Here is a 21636-nt window from a genome sequence, read left to right as displayed (position 1 = left end):
TGATTAATAACAGAAAACTAATAAATTATCATTAATTAAATTATAAACTAATACAGAATGTCATATTGAATAATTTATTGTCATATCATATTGAAAATGTCACCTCAGGATAATAATGTACTTATATGTCACTTAACATTACAATTAAAATATTCATTTAATGAGTAGATNATTAAACGTACATACTTTTCATTGTAATTGGTAAAAAACTTCACTGATTGTGTACAGATAACAGAAAAATAACCATACCTATAAAAATTCCTAAACACATAGTACACCAGAGAGACAAAAAACCATACAAAAAAACTTTGTGCAAAATGTGCACTACTATTTGTAAGATATTTATTTATCCTTTAAAAATAATAATAACTAGTTAAAGTAGTAATTTCATTATTTTAATACAGTATAACACCACGTAATATGTGACTATTTTTAAATGAACCCAAAAATATCTGACTTTTAATAATTCAAAATGTAACGCGGCAACGCTATTTTATAACGTTTATAACGTTATCGCGCGCGAACAACGCAACGTTAGTGTTATCACGCCATCTCGTCTAATAGCGAATCACGCGGAAGTATGGTGCCGCGCCCTTTCCTCGGCCAATCGGCGCGAGGCAGTCCCCCCGCGCGTCTCGCGACTCACGCGGAAGTTCGAGAAGCTTCCTTCTTCCCGGTGCGCGACGCCAACGTGAACGGTCGATTTTGAGCTAGCCTATTTTATATGTGGAAATATGTAAATTCCCATGATTGTTTGCCACGAAAAGTTTGTTTAGTCGTAAGCTTGAGTTCAATAAATGATTATTGTGAAACCACGACTAAAAAAATTAAAATTAAATACATTTATATTTAAAGAAATAAGTACATATTTATTTAACTACATAGATAAACCCTCTTTTTAAGGATACTACAAATAGCTTTAACTATAATATTCATGCCAGAAACTAAAAAATGTTACAAAATATTATGCTGGGACAAAATTGACCCAGCGGCGCTTTTAGGGGGGTCGTAATATTCGGCACTTCTAGTGTTAAATAATGATTTTAATAATAAGCATCTGTTAGCCTTTTCATAAACACAGCCATTCATAGTAAGCACTAATTAGTAGATTTTGCCTTCATATTCACTCAAAGTTTTAATTACTTTCGTCAATTAAAATTGTAAACTACAGTCATGGTAGGTAGTTCAAATGAAACACTGCGGAGTCAAGCACCAGTGGAATTGTGCTCGCTCTCAATGAGTGAGTAGATTCGTGAAAAAAGCTTTTCCCTTACAATAACCAAAACCAATCAGGTTGTCAATATCATAAATTTTATCAGCTACTACTACTTTGGCATGATGTATCTATGAACTATCATCATCAATAACATCATCGTTGTCATCATCAGTTTACCATAGACTAGGGGAGTTGCCAATACTCGCCACACTTGGCAGGCGGGTTGCGATGTGAAAATAATTGGGGGACATAGACCCTGTTCAGCAGTGGACGTCCTGTGGCTGAAATGATGATGATGATGATGTCATAATTAGTTCAAAGTGGTCTTGCTGAATCTATTTCAGCTGTAGAATAATGATAAGGTGCTCGTAAAATAATGTAGTTGCAAACTCGTAGCAGACCGTAGCTTTTATGAGGTGAATTCGTAGCGGCTACGCCGTAGCATTATATCGTAGATGTCATTTTGTATTGTTAAACTTGTTAATCCTGGTTATTAAGACAGAATTCATTCAGACACCATTCTTGAGGCGGAGTTTTGGGCTGAAACTGTGTAGGTTTGTTGTCGACACGAAAAGAAGAAGACAGAATTATATAAATCAACAATTTCCAAACTTATCTTTTGAAGTATTTTTTTTAATTACGAGTACGATAATAACATAAATAACGTAGATGCATAATACGTTACTGACAGCAGTAATCTATATATATAAAAGAAAGTCGTGTTAGTTACTTCGCTTATAACTCAAGAACGGCTAAACCGATTTAGCTGAAAATTGTCAGGGAGGTAGTTTAGAGCCAGGAGAAGGACATAGGATACTTTTTATCCCGTTCGAAATTAAAAAAAAGTCTGCTTATTTATTGCCATTAAGGCGGAACAAAGTTCGCCGGGTCAGCTAGTCTATTATATAAAAGAAAGTCGTGTTAGTTACTCCACTTATAACTCAAGAACGGCTGAACTGATTTAGCTGAAAATTGTCAGGGAGGTAGTTTAGAGCCAGGAGAAGGACATAGGATACTTTTTATCCCGTTATTTATTGCCATTAAGGCGGAACAAAGTTCGCCGGGTCAGCTAGTACCCAATATAAAAATGACCAGGATATTATATGGTTTTAAATACTCGTACTTTACGAACTAGCATTTGACCGGTATATGCAGACCACAAAACCTAACAGTCGTTAAGAGATGAAGGAAAGAAGATATTCATCATGATCATTAAATAAATGGGATAAACTTAGGATGAGTTAAAGTGCTACAAGGGTAAATAAGACTCTAAAATGCAATATCTACTTAAAAATAAATAAATAAATCTGTGACAGGATTTATCAAATAACTTAAGTCTACTTCGAAGGACTAATAAATCAACGAAATGGTGTAAAATATTCTATCATAGTTGAGAATTACGAAAGATTTTCGATTCAAAGAATTTAGTAAGTAGCTAATTCTATCGTTTTATGTTATTCTTAGTACCTACCTGAAATTAATTTTAGAATTAAGACTTGTTTTAATTACTCTGAGGTTTAACTATCTCAGCCTCGACACTGCTTGCTTTTTGATGTTTATTTCCAGATGGTAGAGCTTTGAAGTAGTTTGTAATATAAACTATTTATAGATACACTAAATAAACTTATTACTAAATACATAACTCATAGCTATAATACTTACCTTTATTCGATCTATGCGTGTACGTACGTGTGCGTACTTCATATGTTCGCTGCGTTCAAAGCATAGGTACACCGTGAGTTTAAATTATAAATTGAGAAAGTTTAACTCTAGCTTGGCTAAACCAGCCAAAAAAATGTTGATACCATGACCATAATACTGCTGAGAACTACGAAATAACTCAATTCTTACTAATGTTATAGGATTTATCCAAATTCGTCTGTAGTTGTTTGTAAAAGGCATTTAATTGATGTATTCTACTATCAACGAAAGTAGGCAAATCACAGTTCTAAAAATCCAAACGAAAACAAGCGCAGACGACTTTATTTCAAAAGCAGTTTCAAAATGTAATTTTCTATAAAAACATCCCTTTGATAATACGAAAAAGTAAAGCTCCCAACATAATCTAAAGTCATTTTTTCATTACCAACCCTTTGGTCCCTTTTTGAGACAAAATTTGTTTCCAACCGTTTTGCGGGTACTTCGATAAATCGCGTATGAAATAGTTTTTTTTTCAGCCTACGCGGCCTTTTTTCACAATCTGGGTTCCCAATTTATTGCAAATTACTATACCGAGGAAAATAATATTGCAATCTAAGGAGATTTTCTTCAAGGAAGTAGCCGCAGGATGCTGTTAAATAAATTTAAAATAAATCGGCTTTTTATTGGGTATTGGGAAAGAAAATTATGGTTATTGGTTCTTAAATTAGTTACAAAAATCTGTGTACCTAGTTGAAATGTTTGAAATTATTTTAAGTAAAAGTGATGTTTTAAAAAAAAAAATTGAAGATTCTTCCTGCAACTAAAGCACTCCAAATATAGGGTGTACCATTTCCGCCCCAGTGAGGATTGTTGAAACAAACTAACATAAATGAATGTATTATGTAGAGAAGTAGACTTTACTCTTTCAAACAGAAACTTTTTCAATAACTACGCCTTAGGTGTTATTCCCGAGGGCAAATAGGGTGTGATCTTTTGGCAAAAGGGTTGCCTGAAGATAAATATTATTATTATTTAATATTAAAATGCAAAATAGACATTATCTAACTTATTATTATGTTGGTATTTTTGATTTTATGAAGTCCACTACTCTTTTTATATTTGCACGCTTCCATTCGTTTAGTTTAGTACGAGCAAGTTTCAGTGAAACCTACCAAAATCTATGTAAGACCACTTATGTACTTACCTGGAATTACGCAATTAAAGAAATTTTGATTTGATTTGGTTTTATCCTGACATAAATGCATACATCACAATATAATTTTTAACTTTAAGGACACACAAGCCGGTTTCCGGAAAGGTTATAGTACCATAGACCACATCCATACGCTGCGACAAGTTATACAGAAGACTGAGGAGTATAACTTGCCACTATGCTTGGCGTTCGTGGACTATGAGAAGGCCTTTGATTCGATTGAGACGTGGGCAGTGCTGCAGTCTCTCCAGCGGTGCCGTATCGACTATCGGTACATCGAGGTACTAAAGTGCTTGTACAAAAACGCCACCATGTCGGTCCGAGTACAGGAGCAAAGCACGAGGGCGATTCCTCTACAGCGAGGCGTAAGACAGGGAGATGTTATATCTCCGAAACTCTTCACCGCGGCATTGGAAGACGCTTTCAAACTCCTGGAATGGAAAGGATACGGCATAAACGTTAACGGCGAGTACATCACTCACCTTCGGTTTGCCGACGATATCGTGGTCATGGCAGAATCGCTGGAGGACCTCGGCACCATGCTCGAAGACCTTAATCGAGTTTCCCAACAGGTGGGCCTTCGGATGAACATGGACAAAACGAAGCTTATGTCGAACGTCCATGTTGCGCCCTACCCGGTGTCGGTTGGGAGCTCGATTCTTGAGATTGTTGACAAGTATGTCTACCTCGGACAAACGATCCAGCTGGGTAGGTCCAATTTCGAGAAGGAGGTCAATCGTCGAATCCAACTCGGCTGGGCAGCGTTCGGGAAACTACGCAGCATCTTTTCGTCCAAAATACCCCAGTGCCTGAAGACGAAAGTCTACAACCAATGTGTGTTACCTGTGATGACTTATGGCTCGGAAACGTGGCCCCTCACTATAGGCCTTATACAGAAGCTCAAAGTTGCACAGCGTGCTATGGAGAGGGCTATGCTCGGTGTTTCTTTACGAGATCGAATCAGAAATGAGGAGATCCGTAAACGAACTAAAGTCGCTGACATAGCCCGACGGATCAGCAAGCTGAAGTGGCAGTGGGCAGGGCACATAGTACGCAGAACTGACGGCCGATGGGGCAGCAAGGTTCTGGAATGGAGGCCACGTACCGGAAAACGCAGCGTGGGACGTCCACCCACAAGGTGGACCGACGACCTGATAAAGGTAGCGGGAGGGCGCTGGATGCAGGCCGCTACCAGCCGTGCGATGTGGAAGTCATTGGGGGAGGCCTATGTTCAGCAGTGGACGTCCTGTGGCTGAAATGATGATGACACACAAGTTTTGTTTTATAGTTAATTAGGTACCTAGTTAACTTAAATTAATGATTTTCTTCTGATATACCTTGAAAAAGGAGGAGGTTTTCAATTCGGTTGTTTTTTTATAGGTTTGCTAAAACTCTGCAAGTTATCTACGATCTTACTCGAAGGGATTAGAAGCTAGTGGTTATGGTGGATAATTACATAGCATTTTCTAGGCAATCTCGTTAGAAATACAATCGTACACACAAAGCAAAACAAAACATTTACTGTAGCTGTTTTGCTAACTAGAAAGTCTTATAGAGTTGTATTATGAGCGAGTTTTCAACAAAAGTGTCTAGTCTGATATGCTGACAACGTTGGAATCGCACCTTATCTAAAGGGCAAGGCCAGTGTCAACTATAATAAGTATCACTCAAAAACTTTTCGCTCTGACAGTTCAGAAGTTGTTTCAGACAGTTTGGCCTTATTTTCATGACATTTATTCATGACAGAAGAACACAACCCATTAGTGAAATAGACTTTTGAATTAAGCCTACATTTTTGGATTTATATTCAAATACCATCATCATCATCATATCAGCCATAGGACATGCACTGCTGAACATAGGCCTCAATTACCTATTTCTATAATGACCGGTTGTGGAAATAAATAAATAGATTAAACAAATTATTCTTTTCTCGTATTTAATATGTATCTTTATCTACATATTTTATTACTTGCTACCTTTTGCAAATTTAATATACGCGAGTGAGCTGTCAATGACTGATAAATAAAGTGTCTTTCACGTTTTACATTTCCTTGTACATTTCATTCGATAAATAAACTTCCCTGTATTCGTTTTCCTTATTGCTTTTAGACGTGAACATCAGATAATACACTCATGACAAAAAGTTTATTTTAGGAAATCTGTAAAGAAAACATTCTCTTTGATGCATATTTTGAGCCTTACATACAATCGTCGATGTACTTTGAACTTAAGATTAATTTTAATTTGTGTAGATATCAAAATTATACTTTGGGTTTTTTTTGTCACCTTTGACTGGTGGCTCTTTCACGTTTCGTATAAAAATGTTTCTGTCAAACAACGATTTATTTTCAAACCTACGCAATTCGAACGCAACCATTCGAATTGAATACAAATCATTCAATACCACTTGACATATTGGAAAATAGTCCAATAAAAGCGATTTGGGTTTAATTGCGTCGCGCCATCGTCCGTGACATTGTGTGGCGGTATTTAATTAAGTAGTTTTTGTTTACCATATAGACTGTCTTAAGTATCCTTCTTCCTTACTAATATTATAAATGCGAAAGTTTGGATGTCTGGATGTTTGTTACTCTTTCACGCAAAAACTACTGAACGGATGTTGATGAAACATGACAGTATTATTGTTTATAACCCAGAATAAAATATAGGCTATAATTTATGACGATCTGCGACTAAATAAATATCACGCGGGTGAAGCCGCGGGCAAAAGCTAGTTTTGTATAATTTATACGAGTAGGTACAGTTTGTGACAAAAAGTTCGCAAAATTTCTTTGTTACAATTGGGAAGAGGTTATGTTGTTAACTTTTTGGCCACTTTGGGTGTTTCTTACAAAACAAGGGCTTGCTACCCTTAACACGCATATGCATTTAGTTATTTCGAATATTAAGTAAGCCTTTACGCGTTGCAGAGAAAAAGGGTCTTGACAGACAAGGAAGTAGTCGCAAAAGGATCATGTTTTCCTTATAAATCACAAACCCCTAAAAGGAAAGCCATGTACCTCACAGTACAAAACTACGCTATGTCGAAAGTAGTTTTTATGTTAGTTAAACAGTGTGTAATAAAAAATATATTTGGTTAAAAAAAATTGCCAATCCCTATCCCTATTTGATTGACTTTTCCCACTAATTTATTGTCGAACGGTTGAAAAACACGATAAAAAGTGACAACAATATAAACGAATTCATAAAAAATCGCCAATGAAAAAAAGTCGTAACAAAAAGTAAAAGGTTTTCAAATAGGTACTTGGAATTCCTCTGTGCCCTGACGAGTTGGACATTTTTGATAATGATTTAATCAGAAAAAGGTTTATCGGAATTTGGAATTTATTATTTCGAATATCAAAGGAGTTCCGAATAATTTCCTTTTCCACGATTTATCATGAAAAACGATTAGGAAATCCAGGAAGTAATTAAATATTCTGATATAAACGCGAAGACGAGAAAAAAAGGCACTTTGGTTTTATGTATTCCTTTTATAAATATTATACAGTAAATAAAATATTGATTATCTTCAAAACACATTTTTAAACCACAATTTTTTATGTATATTATTTAATATGATTTTATTTTAGCCTAGGCGCAGACCACCGATTTTTAGTCGACCGATAGTTGGGCCCGATTCTAATGTGTATGAAGAATCGGCCGATATTTACCTAATCTGTGTAATGTGCGCACTTTCATACATCTCCATACTGATCAACAGCCCGACCCAATTATTGGCCAACTAAAAATCGCTTAGGCTTAATATTTGAAATACCGACAGATTTTTTATTTGAGTAACGACATTTAAGATCTTTCCCAATCTAAAAAATGTTCCAACGAGTCTATTGTAAATCTCAGCAAGGAATTCGCAATTTATTTTAGAAATATTTTTATAGCCATGACCCTTAATCCATTTAACAGAGTGATTTGAAAGCCCTTTATTAATTCTACGGAAAGACTTCAATAAATGAAACGAGGGTCTAACAACTTATTGGTTTATCGCCTTAATTTTTACAAAAAATAGCGCAAGTATTACTTTTTCATAGAACTACTGTTACAATACCTTTGTGGGAGAAAGGTGACTTGATAGATTTCAATATCAAAGAACACGAAATTACAGTCCTTAGTTTATAGACCTCAGTATCAAGAAAGAAAAGGTACAGACAACAGCACAAAAAGCTAAACATTGAGGTTTCTTATGTAGTTGTAATAGGGTCGGATTTGCAACAAAAACGTATTTAACTATGGTCTCATAAGCAAACTTGACGGCGCACTCTAGCAGTCAAGAAGAAGAAAATCGGCAAGACTTGGAGCGAGATCAAACGCGAATCTCCAGACTGAACGCGATGGAGGACTGTTGTGGACGCCCTCTACCCCATCTAGGGGACATAGAACCTTAATTATGTCAAGTAAGTCACACGCTGTCGACTATACATAAAAACCGAGAAAACCGATGAAAAGATCATTGTACGAAACTTCGTTTAATTGAACTCAATACCACGTAAATTTAAGTACCTATTCTATTTAAAAAAAATACTTTTGTAAACTTACGTACTTATATTGTAAGTCTCTGTATTTCTACATAATAAATTATAATCATTTAGCTATCGTTCAAGAGGTTAACTGTACCATTAAGGTTCAAGTATCTAAGATGAGATATAAAAAAGGATGGACGAACAATGGACAAGAGTCTCGTACTTAAAGGAACCCAAAAAACCTTGTACTTAATTAATTATAATGATACCCTACTCAACGTCCAGTGCATCCTAGCAATCAATCACATCGGCCATCAGATGACTGGCGAATTTACTTTAAACGGGTGCCTGAAGGAGAATTATGATCGACCTAGAGTTCCTTAGGAGACCAGGGATCATTACCGAATCACGATAATGAGCTAGTAAATTAATATACTCGTAGAAATAACATTGAATTATTATTGGTCACAAAGATAATGAGTTTATTTTTTCTATTAAGTACTTTAATGTTCCATTTTTTTTACTACACATCTCTCAAACACATTTCGTTGTTATTAAGTAAACCAAAAAGTTTGGTACCACAATTGGTAAAACTAATTTCCATCAGAGTATTATTATCAACAGGTAGTCTCATTTCCACAATACCTGCTGACCAAAGTTGTGATTACTCGATTTTATCAGTAACTTTACAATCGATTAAATCGACTCAATCAATAACCAATAGGTATTTGCGTACAGAATCACCATCAGACTTGCTACTTTTAACTACTAAACGCCTGCAAAACTGGTATTGCTAAGATAGGAGACTAAATGAAACCTAGTACAAGTACCCGGCTATGTTCACATGGCCAAAATATTATAATACAAATCCTCAAACACAATAGTAGTTAGGTACCAACATTGTTTGAATAAAAGTAGAAGCAGAAGAAGCTCAAAGTCATGCCTGTCTTCGAACAGCTGCGTGCACAATTTTTATTTTCTCTCGTCAAAATCGATGTATCGACAGTTGACGCTACCAACCAGCCATTGTGAAAAACATTGGGGGAGGCCTATGTTCAGCAGTGGACGTCCTATGGCTGAAATGATGATGATGATGAATCGACGCGGGGCTCAAACTTGCGATCCTCAAATCTAAAATTGGTAGTCCGATGCCGAACTTTGGTGGCGTAGTGTGAGTTTACATCAAAGGGCGTCGTTACCAGTGAGCGCGTAAAAATGACAGTAAATGTATGACGGATTGTACAGCGGAAACTTTCCAGAACTAAAATTTTCATTTTTTTTAACGCGCTCACTAGTGAGGACGTTTGACTTTGATGATTGTAAACTCACACTAAGCCCTCTGATCTATTGATTTTATTGCTGCATCTTTTCTCTTAGTGTGACACATCGACCTACATTAGTAGCATGTCTGCCATGTCCCTAAAGTAGAATCGAATTACGGATGCGACCGATACGAGATGAGAGTAATAAATTCGCAGAGAAATCGATTGGAAACATCGGAATTGCATTTGAAATGCATGTACGATGTAATAATAGGTAGTGTAGGACAGCATGTTAGATAAGAACGCCCATTTTATTAAAAAGTAAACGTGTAATATCGTTAGTTAAGTTCAACCTTAGGTAGAAAAAGGTTTCCTGGAAAACACTTTATAAAAGTGTGTAATTTTCCCCTTGATAAAAATACAGGGCGACGAATTTATATGAAAAATTTATGAAACAGCAATCTGTCTTGCAATGACATGTATGACTGTAATCACCGTATGAATAACAAACTACCAATATTACTTTCATATTTCACAGCAAAATCACTTCCAATGGTGTTTAACTGGGTATGTATACATANTTTATTTGGCTCAGAAGAAAGCACCTTGACTTCTTTTATTTTCATCCATTGCACAACATCACCTTTCAAGTTCTTGGTCCAATTTTTACAGCCTAAGGTTGACTTAAAATCCAAAAATTTGGTATGATCCAACTCGATTACAGTACATGGTTGTAGTTTCATGCTTTGATTGAAAGATGTGCCAAAAATAAATGTATTTATACTCCTTTAGAATGGTTTTCATTGGTACGATGGGCTAAACAAGATGGGATATACTGTAATCGAGTTGCATCATACCAAATTTTTGGATTTTAAGTCAATCTTAGGCTGTAAAAATTGGACTAAGAACTTGAACGGTGATGTTGTGTTCAAATAAACTCCATTATGAATATCATTTGGATCAGTCTCAATATATGACTGTTGTTACTAAAATTAACACGAGACGACGACAGCAAGATTACTCTGATGTTTGCCCCCTTTTTAACCATATGCTACCTAGAACCAAAGTTAAAAAAAATACTTGGTAAGCCTTTGTCCTAGAGGTGTCATTCCAGCGGTGCATCACCAATTCTATTACAATCTTCTTGTAGATTCTTTTAATCATAATGTTGAGAGTGATTCAGATTTACTTTTTTTAGTTATAAAGCTTTTTACCTATTATTGATTACTTATAAAAATACATACAAATGTCACTAATTAAAGAAATTTAGTTTGTCACAGATCGTCTTATATTATAGCCTATATGTTATGTTATTCTGGGTTATAAACAAAAATACTGTAAAGTTTCATCAAAATCTGTTCGGTAGTTTTTGCACGAAAGAGTNCATAATGCTGAGAGTGATTCAGATTTACTTTTTTTAGTTTTAAAGCTTTTTACCTATTATTGATTACTTATAAAAATACATAAAAATGTCACTAATTAAAGATATTTAGCACCTAGTCCTAAGACAAAATTATGTATGTAAACCCCTTTGCTTGAATTTGTGTCTGTCTTGTTGGTTGTCCTAATTAAATAAATAAATAAATAAATAAATTTCCAGACATCCTGATATCCAGACATCCTAACTTTCGCATTTATAATATTAGTAGGATCGAAGTACCTTCATCACTAAGTAAATCACTGGAGATCAAATTAGAAAATGCTTGGATTTCTATTAAATCAGCTCCTTCAGGCAATGGCAAATCTGAAAATATTAAAAAAACACAAACATAAAATATAATTTAACTTCACAACGAACACGAAAAAATCGTAATTAAACGTTACAATAGGAATAAATACTCAATTTACCAACGTAAACAATATTATATTGCACATACAATATCAAACGTACGAAAACAAACCACGTTAATAATCGTATGTATTACATACGATAAAAAATAAATTTAATTGACAACGTTTATCATGGTATGTAAAACATACGATACTTTGTTAGCTTAAAAAAGGAACGTAAAGAATCGTATGTGTTAATTACTATAGTTTTGAATAGCTAGTAACAAAATATAAGGCAATTTTCAACACCAAAAGGAAAACTATAATTACTACTTACCTAATAGTATGCGCTCGCTAGCAGTGAACCAAACCGCTTCTCCCCTGTAGACGATCGCACAGGACATTACGATAGTATACGTTGCGATCGTGGATTACATACGATTGAATACGTATGAAAAATCTTTTATTTTAAATGATATTGCAATTTTTGTTCGCGGGTTCGATAATACGTATTTTAGTAATTATAAAATGCTTATAAAATCAAAATTGATATTTTGTGGCTTACGATTATTTACTTAGGAGGCATCGATATGTAGTTATTTCTTTCATAAAGATTGAAATATAAATTTACTGTTAACAAAATAATTAGATGAAAATAAATACTTCAGCAGTTACAAGTACAGTACAACCCCTCACAAACATTTTCACCTTCAAAATCCAATCAGTTTTCGATTAAACATAAACAGCTGTTAGCTGAATATCAAATTATCCATTATAAACATAAATATATTTTGTTCAAATTATTAAATAATAATGACCTTCAGTCTCCGATTTCTATGCAAGGACACGTATCGAATAATATTTTTATGCCAAATGTTAAAATTTGCATTTTAATTTGGAATTTCCACAAAAAAAATCCTGAACATGAAAACACATTTCAATAAAAATCAAGAAAATTTAAACGCGTGTAGACAAAGTTCTAGATGATAAATTATCACGTAGCGTTTTTTTCTGAGAGTTAGATTTCGGACAGTTCTCAAAAAAGATTCAGTATGAAACGAGACCAGCAAGGATTGTAATCAGAGATGGAAAAAACTTGAGTCCCTTCTTAAGACTCAGGCTAATCCAAATGCACTTGCGACAAAAAGATTCAAGAAACAGAACTCAAGTCTTAGTACAAAGTTAGCTCGTACTCAAATCCAATCTTGATATTAATTTTGAGGGCATCACTGTTCTTTATTACAGCTAGTATTACTCTCATAAAACTTGAGACTAAAGACTAAGGTCTGTATTACGGAACCAAGTTCAAACCTTGATTCAAACTCAACTCTCAAACTAAGATTGGGGGTTTTGATTGGTATAATTCAATATTTAGGCCAATCACCGGGCACAAACTATAACTGAGATTGAAACTTTTCAAGTGTTGTTTTGTAATACGGACCTAAAAGACAGCCTTTTACTGCACTAGTTATAATGGCGTGTTTGCCCAAACCGTTGTCGCCAAATATACGTAAGCCGGCCAATTTGATAACGTATCAGGGATCAGGGATCGTATCATGGGATTACTCGTATCTCCGCTCAGAGCCGGCATTTTTTATGTTTTTGTTTACAGCCAAATTAGTCACGAGTGTAGTGCTTAAGTGGTGTCACCCATGAGATCAGTGCATCTAGACAACGTGAAGATAATAACATTCAATTTCCAGATAATAGTTGCGAAGTTAGGTGCATAACAGGAGATATGCAGATTAATCGAATCAAACTGGATTGAACCGAATTTGAATTTGGAAAAATTTAGGCTGGGTTGCACTGCACCATCTTACTTTATTTATTTATTTATTTGTGTTTTCTGTATGGAGTTTGATAGATTTTTGACGTATGTTAAAGTTTTAACTTAATTTTTTAACATGATGGACGATGGTGCAATTCAGCCTAAATGTAATGAGAGTCGCTAGAAATCACATTAAAATAGAAAACACCATAAAACATATTTTCAGGCTTTATGAATATGTCAATTAGAATGAATATTTTTAAAAACCGTACGATTTACAACAGAATATTCAATGTCTTGACAAACAACATGTAAGTTTTAAATGTACCTATTCAGGAAGAAGCAGTTAAGTAGGTACCTATTAGTATGGCATGTTCTTTTCTGCTCTGTAGTAAAAATTGCCAAAACAAAAAAGATGTTCTTATCAAGAAAACCTTTGTATTGAGAAGATACTTTATCTACGCTTATAAAGCACTTTAATAGAAAACCGGTTACTTATTCAGAAAGTTTGATAATAAAATTGTATCATCAAATAAGTAACCCGCATAACCATATACAGGGTATCCCAAAAAGTAGTGTCAAGCCGAAGCCCAGAGGTAGAACATCCTAGTGATGTTACTACCCAAATCACCCTCATGTATGTTCCGGGATTTTTTATAGTTTTTGGTTATGATTGTTTTAAATTTCTATACTTAGGTACTTTTTTGGTTACTGTGACGCGAATAGTTAGGGCACATGCCTGATTTTTATTATGATTAGATGAATACTAGGCCTAGCTAATTCAGAAATATTTACATCCATGACACTAAAAACATAAAAAATCCTGAATGTTGTCAAAAAAATCATAACTCGAAAACTATCAAAAGTCGCGGTGATTGGGGTAGCCCTAGTGATGCTCTACCTCTGGGCTTCAATTTGACACAATTTTATGGGACACCCTGTATGGACAAACAAGCACACACTATTATCGTTATTATCTTTGCAGCTATCTAGATGTTATTCGCTCTTGAGCGAGATCTGTTTTTCATATTTTTCCGCCATTACCAGCCTTTTGTTATCACAATCATGATTCCAGACAAGACATAATTACTTGCCAATAAATCAAAATAGGCACTCAGTCTGATCAATTCTTATAATTATTATCAGTCATATTTAATTTGGCCTTTCGTCTAGTGTAAGCATAGAGACGTCCTGGGTTCGATTCCTAGGCTAGACCGGTATGCGCATTCCAATCCACTTTATGTATCTACACTAATATTATAAATGCGAAAGTAACTCTGTCTGTCTGTCTATCTGCCTTGCTTTCACGCCTAAACCACTGAACCGATTTTGATGAAATTTGGAATAGAGATAGTTTGAGTCCCAGGAAAGGACATAGGATAGTTTGATCCCGTTTTTTGAAACAGGGACGCGCGCGATTAAGTTTTTCTGTGACACAAAATTCCACGCGGGCGAAGACGCAGGCGGAAAGCTAGTTATTGCATAAGTTTTCTTCAATACTAGTTTTGATCCCCGTCTACCGCTAGGCTGTTGTGGTAAATCCACTTTTGAGACAATCGTATATAGAGTTTACTTAAAAAAAATCTAGAATTTTCTGTAAAACATGGTTGTTCCCAGCTGAATCCACACAATTAATAAACAAAATATTATGCATAACTCTGCAAATAACGATTCTGGGTAGCTACTGAAAGAAACGTCGTCTACAGGTATGACTAGAGCACGTCAAGTTAAACACTGTAGCATCGTAGTTGTAATTAAGAGCAATTTTGCAACAAAAATGTGTAGTCTGATGTGCTGTCGACTGTACAAATATAAAAAGGTAAAAGATAGAAACTTGTAAAATTGTCTCTGGAACTATTATCTGACCAAATAAATAGCACCGTTATTTGTAAATTTCATAGAGTTTATGTTAAGACGTGAATATTCTGAAAAGAGCAGCCGTTTATTTTTTTCCACGAAAAGTAGGTATTTTTGTATTTCTAGACGGGACTGTATCTCTAGTAGGAGCACTTATGGCAAATGAGAATTATAAAAACGTACTTGGGAAGGAATGTAAGACCCTACTTAAATAGGTATTTTAACAAGCTCACATGCTACTCGTATTTTCAGTGCTGAAAATTCTTTTGCCTATTCTAGATCATTAAAAATAATTACTATGTTTCATAAATTTAATAGGCTTAGGTATTTTGCTGTAATTGTGTTTTTTTTACTCTGCAGATTTCATTAGATTGGGACTTGAGTGAAAATATTAAATATAAAAACTTTCTTTGCCATTTTTTAGTTGAAATAAAAATTGGAGAATAGTAATTAATTTCTTGTTGAGGCTGCATTTATTTGGCATGGTCATTAGTCAAACCTTGCCATAGTAAAACAACAAATAATATCTTTACATTAACTGAAACTAAGTTCAATAAATAAGAAAATTGCCTCTTCCGCGTTTCCTTGACATTCTCGGTTCCCAAAACCCCTTTAAATTGACAAAAAATCCCAAAATAACCTAAATATTAATACCTCCAACAGCATAAAACCTATAAGTTGATTAAAAGAATTAAAGTAAACGAGGAAATTTTCCTGTCTGATATAATTGCGAGTGGTGCCGTGCTAAATAGCGCCTTTAATAGCCTAATCGCATGTTTCTTACAGCCCATAAAGTAAAGATAAATTACTGGATCGTAAAAGTGTCCACATTACTGCTAATTTCACCGATAGCGTCCGAGTGATGACATTTTATTTGGAAATGATATTCTGTCTATCAAGATCGTTGAATAATAGATATTATTACCTAATTCTGTCTCCATAACAACAATGTTAACATTGTTGTGTTCCGGCAGTCGTAGGTAGTAATATAACCAGTTCCTCCGTGGTTGAGGATTCCGGGTGAAGCTCGCTTCCACCTTCGGCCTGATCATAATTTTCTATCACGTGATATGCAGGCCAAGAGCTTCCTCGTTGTGGTTAAAAAAATGTTGGTACTTGTCGTGTAAATAAACTTTTTTGATATGGAGATAGATACTCGATTCTATTCCCAAATAGGACAAAAAATGAATGATTTATTCGTATTGTTTTTACTATAATGCAGGCTTGAATCAACATTCGTCTAAATATGTAAGGGACGCCAAAATTTATCACCTTAATCTGACTCAAGCAAGAAAACTAGGCTCATAATGAAACTTTTTCTTGGAACCAATATAAAAATTGTGAAAAACAACTGTTACTGACAATATCCTCGTTTCTTTGTACGAACGGCCGAAAACGAGTTCCAATTTCGGTGTTTTTCCTATAATTTCAACACAAACGGTAGCAATCAAGTTTATGTCACTATTAGAATAAATTGATTCTGAGTATTTTTTAAATAAAACAAAACTACGAGTAATTGCCTCGCGACTTTCATAAACATTAAAATGTTTTCGGTTCAACTTAAATACTTCTTTTCGAATTAAGGGTTACCAGGAAAAAACAAAATCGTTTATTCAAATTCGTCGGGCCATCCCATTCTGATTGCATCAAAGTTGAATTTTATTCTCAAATACTGTTGATTTTCCCATTAATATTAGATTCATTGTACAAAAATATATATTTAAGGGATTTTCGGATGGACAAGAGACCTGATTTAATTTTACACCCTTTGAATTTTCAGGCTTTGAGCCCTGTTCCTAAAAGTCGACGGCTGATCGGTGAACTCGACTCTTTCTAGGGGTTACTTACATGCTCAAAAGTTGATGCTAGATTGGTTTAATTACTTTATTAAAACTATTTATTATTATTTAAGATAATGCGAAAGTCTAGAAGTCAACATCAGTAGGTGATAAAAAATACATAAAATTTATTTTTTGCAAGTAGGCTTTAGGCAGTATTAACTCTACCATTGCTTCGGGACTATAAATGGGCTAAGAAGAAGCAACGCAAGAAACTCAGTCACTATTGAAATCTTTGAAATAATTGAAAATGATCAAGATTGTTTTTTAATTTTATGATAAGAGACAGGTTTTTATTTTAGTACCACCTACCTTCCTACCTAGTCTTCAGTAAGTTGTAGGTAATTTTTTTTACAAATTATTAGTACCTTTATACTAATCTCTTTCCACATAACGTGGGTGTAAGTTTGAGAGCTTATAATAAAGGGAATAGTAAAATAGCTAAAATGTTGATGCTACGAATATACCCGTAGCACGTAGCACTTTTGCTACGAGACATCTACGAGGATGTGCTTTCTGGAAGGATGTGTGATTTTAATGATAACAAATTATGTGGTTCGCTGTAAAATTAAAACTTAATTTTTCTTTAAGAAGAAATAGGTCGTCTCTATAATCAGGCTGTTTTTCAACAGCAGTTTTTTTTATTTATAGTATACCTAGTTGTTGCAATTCACGAAGGCGAGTGAGCTCTACATGTGTGGTGGCTCGCTACTGTTTGTTTTTCAAAAGTGATGATAGACATTACACTATCTTTATGTGCATGTACACGTACACACACAAGTATAGCTCACTCGCCTTCGTAAATTGCAAGAACTATATCATATTCCCTAATTATGTATATTGTATCTACAATTCTACATTGTGGACAGAAAAGCATTAAATCTGGGCTAAACAGTTTTACACAATGTATTGTTCCCTACATAATCTAACAATACAGACCCTTTTCATAAAATCACGAAAAAGATTGAGTAAGATATAGCTGCATGATGGATTGACTGCCTAAAGCAGCCGTCTAATCTACCTTGTAGTAAGCTACGAGTATTTACTCCATTTCCCAAAGCTCCAAGTTCGATGCTAAATAGAGCTTAAATTAAATTAATTGAAGTCGAAACAGACAGGCACTATCCTGTACCTCTAGCATGAACAATTTCGTCTTCGAATCGTTTAAGTAGTCGACAAAATTCGATACTCGACCTTCGAATTTTAGTTTTAGGAAAACAGGTTTCATCTTTTAGTTTTAAGCTGAAGCTGAAGGTATAAAATTAATATCACTACATAATAAAACAAAGTCGCTTAGCTGTCAGTCTGTCCCTATGCATGCTTAGATCTTTATAACTACGCAACGGATTTCGATGCGGTTTTTTAAAAGATAGAGTGATTCAAGAGGAAGATTTTTCAGTTTAATACTTTGTACCTGTGCGAAGCAGGGGCGGGTCGCTAGTTTGCTTATAAAGTGTTCTTACTTACAGGATTATTGGCGTGGATTAAGACCTAGTTTATTCTAGTTATAGTCTAGAGATTAGAGCTATCTTGTAAATAAATAAGATTTACATTGACCTAAATTTCCCTTATGTGCATCAATTTGATATAATATATCTTTGCTAAGGAGGTAATAAAACACTGCTTGCTTAGATAGAAATAAATACCTTAGAAAGAAGAGTGAATAATGAGTAAAAACATAATACCAGCTGCTATGTTCTTTAAAAATTGTGTCTCTCATTGAAATATTATTTTCGACAGTGTCGGAATTAATTTTCATCTAAAAACATCGTTAACGTCACACAATGTTCATAATATTCGTCACAAAATACAAAAACAATTCTTATTTCCTTTTAGTATTGAATTATACAAAATACCTACACGAAGAAAAATGTTTATTTTTGACATAACTTTTAAACATGTTTTAAGATGTTTCTTATCAGTGATAAGATAAAACCAAAAGTATAAATAAACAAAAATAAGTAACAAACACAAGAAAGGTTAAAATTTTAACGTATGTTTGATTTACTTAACGGATTAAAATACTTTCAGGGTGACTTTGACTACATTATAAAGCAGTTAAGTCTTATTTATTAAACTGTTTGTGATTTTAACTAATTAAATAATTGAAACTAAGTGGCTACCTGAAAGAAAACAGCAAATAAGTCTCTCTTAAGTTTTTCAAGCAAACTGCTACTTGAAAGTACGGAATTGCGTTTGCAGTAGTTTAAAGTTTTACTTTAAGTGCTGTTTTATTAAGTCAGCATTTGCTATGTCAATTCAATTTGTAACCGAGAAGTTTGCTTTATATATTTTTAACTGATATATTTTGCTTCGTTTTAATATACTGGCGGAAGGAAGATTTTTATTCGTGATATAAGTACCTACCTACTTATAACGATAAAAATATTCCACTAGATTTGTGTACATACTTCTGTGTTTTTTTATCTCATACATTACTTTATTTAATGTTTTTCCTTATTTACTAAGCCACCAAATAGTTTTCCACGTTAATAATAAAGTTTTCACTAACCTTTTCTTTACTCAGGCACTCGTTAAAAGTCACCAAGCACTTATAAACTGATACATCTTGCAACTAAAAACTACTTCTTTTACTTTATTTATGTAGAAAAAAATGTTCCAAAAGTTAACAGTTCACTATTCCGTAGCCGCACTTTTTCGAAAAGAGAAACAAAACTTCACTTTTAAACTTCGAATCAGTTCGAAATATGAAATCAGTTTATTCTTTTTAATTCACAGCATAGAGTTCGTATTATTTTTTTAAAGTTACGACGCAAAGCCATTCGACTTGGACCGACAAGTTTGCGCGTAGACCGTAGACTGCGTCCGCTCACCGCGCTCGCCTATAACGAACTGACTGAAAACTCTGTGGTACCGTGGCGTTCTTTTGGAAATTCGTCGTGGATACCAGGCACAGAACCAAGCTCGATCGCCATCATAATAACGTTTTTGTAAACAAAGATGTTTGACGTACGATATTAAATGCTTTAATTAAATGCGCAGTATAAGAACTAATGGCGAAAATAAGATGATGTTTAACGATTCGGCTGCTTTAAAAATTGAGCCCACTCATTCATAAAATGTAATAATAGTGGCACAAAGCCGTGATACCTACGTTACACGAAATGTCGTAGGTCCAAAGTTAAAGTCCAGATATTTAGTTAGAAAGAACACATTCAAATTATATGTAGTTAAAGAAAGAAAACATGTATCGTCTCTCATAAGTCGGTTTTATTTTGGATAACAAAGTTTGTAATTAGGTAAGAAGTGGAAGAAAAATAAAGCTTTTACTGTCGTTTTGGCTATTTTATATCAAGGGCTAGACTAATAAAACTATTACAAATTGTCATAAATTTTCCAATAGTTTGAATGCCGATGATTTCGATCATAACAAACGACATTTCGGCTCTAAAGCAAACATAAACATAGTTGCGTTTATTCAAAATGTTCGCCTACAATACCCACGTGTGCGTTAAACACCTATGCCAACAAACACGCTGATTCGATTTATTTTCGCTCCAATTTATTTATGTATGATGATATTAAAAAGATTAATCGTGTTGAATGTAAAGAAATGTGTGAAGAAAAAAATAAATTTGTTAGCATAATATGTATTAGCATTCTGGAATTAATGGTCTAGAAAGACTTTGTGTACAGACTTTAGCACATCTAGGTAAACTCTGGCTTCTTAAGCAGTTGATATAAGGTTGATTTTGCAATAAAACTGTATAAGTCTGGTGCGGACGACTGTATAAACAAATCTGTATAATTATAAGCAGACGCAGCTAAATGCCGTGTAATGTGAAATTTGTACGCAAACTGACTGTGAATTATACAAATAGGTACACTCTACGGCAGATTCAGTAGGCAACTTGCATAGCCACAGAATAAGTAATAGTACAGGTACAGAAGGATTACTCCGCAAGACGATTTAAATAAATGCGAGTTTTGCTACGATGCGATACAGTGGAATTCAGCTCGCACAGCACTAAGTACCTACAATTTTATTCGCCTACAAGTTTTGTCTCTTTCTATCGCGTGCCTCTGAACTCTTCTTACGCTGTTAGGGTTGCTNAGGACACTGTTATTCAATGGTGGAGGTGTTGATTTCATCTCCAGATTGCTCAGATTTGGTAACATGCAGACTTTCTAAAACGAAGTCAGGATCGCCTATATCGTCGTCAAAACTACTACACTCGTCGTCGCTCTCTGTTAGAAGCTCCTGTATTTATACCTCGCTGACTAAGAACCCTTCTTCTTTTGGCAGACCTCGTTTATTTATCGTGAGAAATTCTATAAAAGATAATAACAATACATTACCACCGCTGTGACGTTCCTCGAACACTATGAAGTTGTGTAAACTAACTGTGAGGTGACGAACAACAGACACATAGGTAAAATACACATTAGCACTGACCTGACGTCTGTGAGACGGCGAAAGCTCCACACAGGCAACACAGGAGACCCTGAGCTGGTGCGCCCCCTACTGAACGAAAGTGTATGGCAAACGCGGAAGGTACCAAAACGCACGGGGAGAAGCGACAAAAAGACGGGGAAATAAATAAAAAAAACGAAACGCGGTGTCTGAGA

General features: G+C 34.6%; 1 protein-coding gene across 1 annotated transcript in view; it reads right to left on the bottom strand.

The window, feature by feature from the left end:
- The window catches only part of NGR-A11 (neuropeptide receptor A11), an 81310-nt gene extending 61407 nt beyond the window's left edge, over positions 1–19903 (bottom strand). The window contains exon 1 of the mRNA XM_028317897.1: positions 19559–19903. The gene's annotated coding sequence lies outside the window, so the exon portion shown is untranslated. The remainder of the gene's footprint in view (positions 1–19558) is intronic.
- Positions 19904–21636: the final 1733 nt, after the last annotated feature.

The sequence above is a fragment of the Ostrinia furnacalis genome, unplaced genomic scaffold (genome assembly GCF_004193835.3).
Source record: "Ostrinia furnacalis isolate ACB-3 unplaced genomic scaffold, ASM419383v2 OfSCF6522, whole genome shotgun sequence".
Taxonomy (NCBI): Eukaryota; Metazoa; Arthropoda; class Insecta; order Lepidoptera; family Crambidae; genus Ostrinia; species Ostrinia furnacalis.
This window is presented reverse-complemented; position numbering and strand designations above follow the sequence as displayed.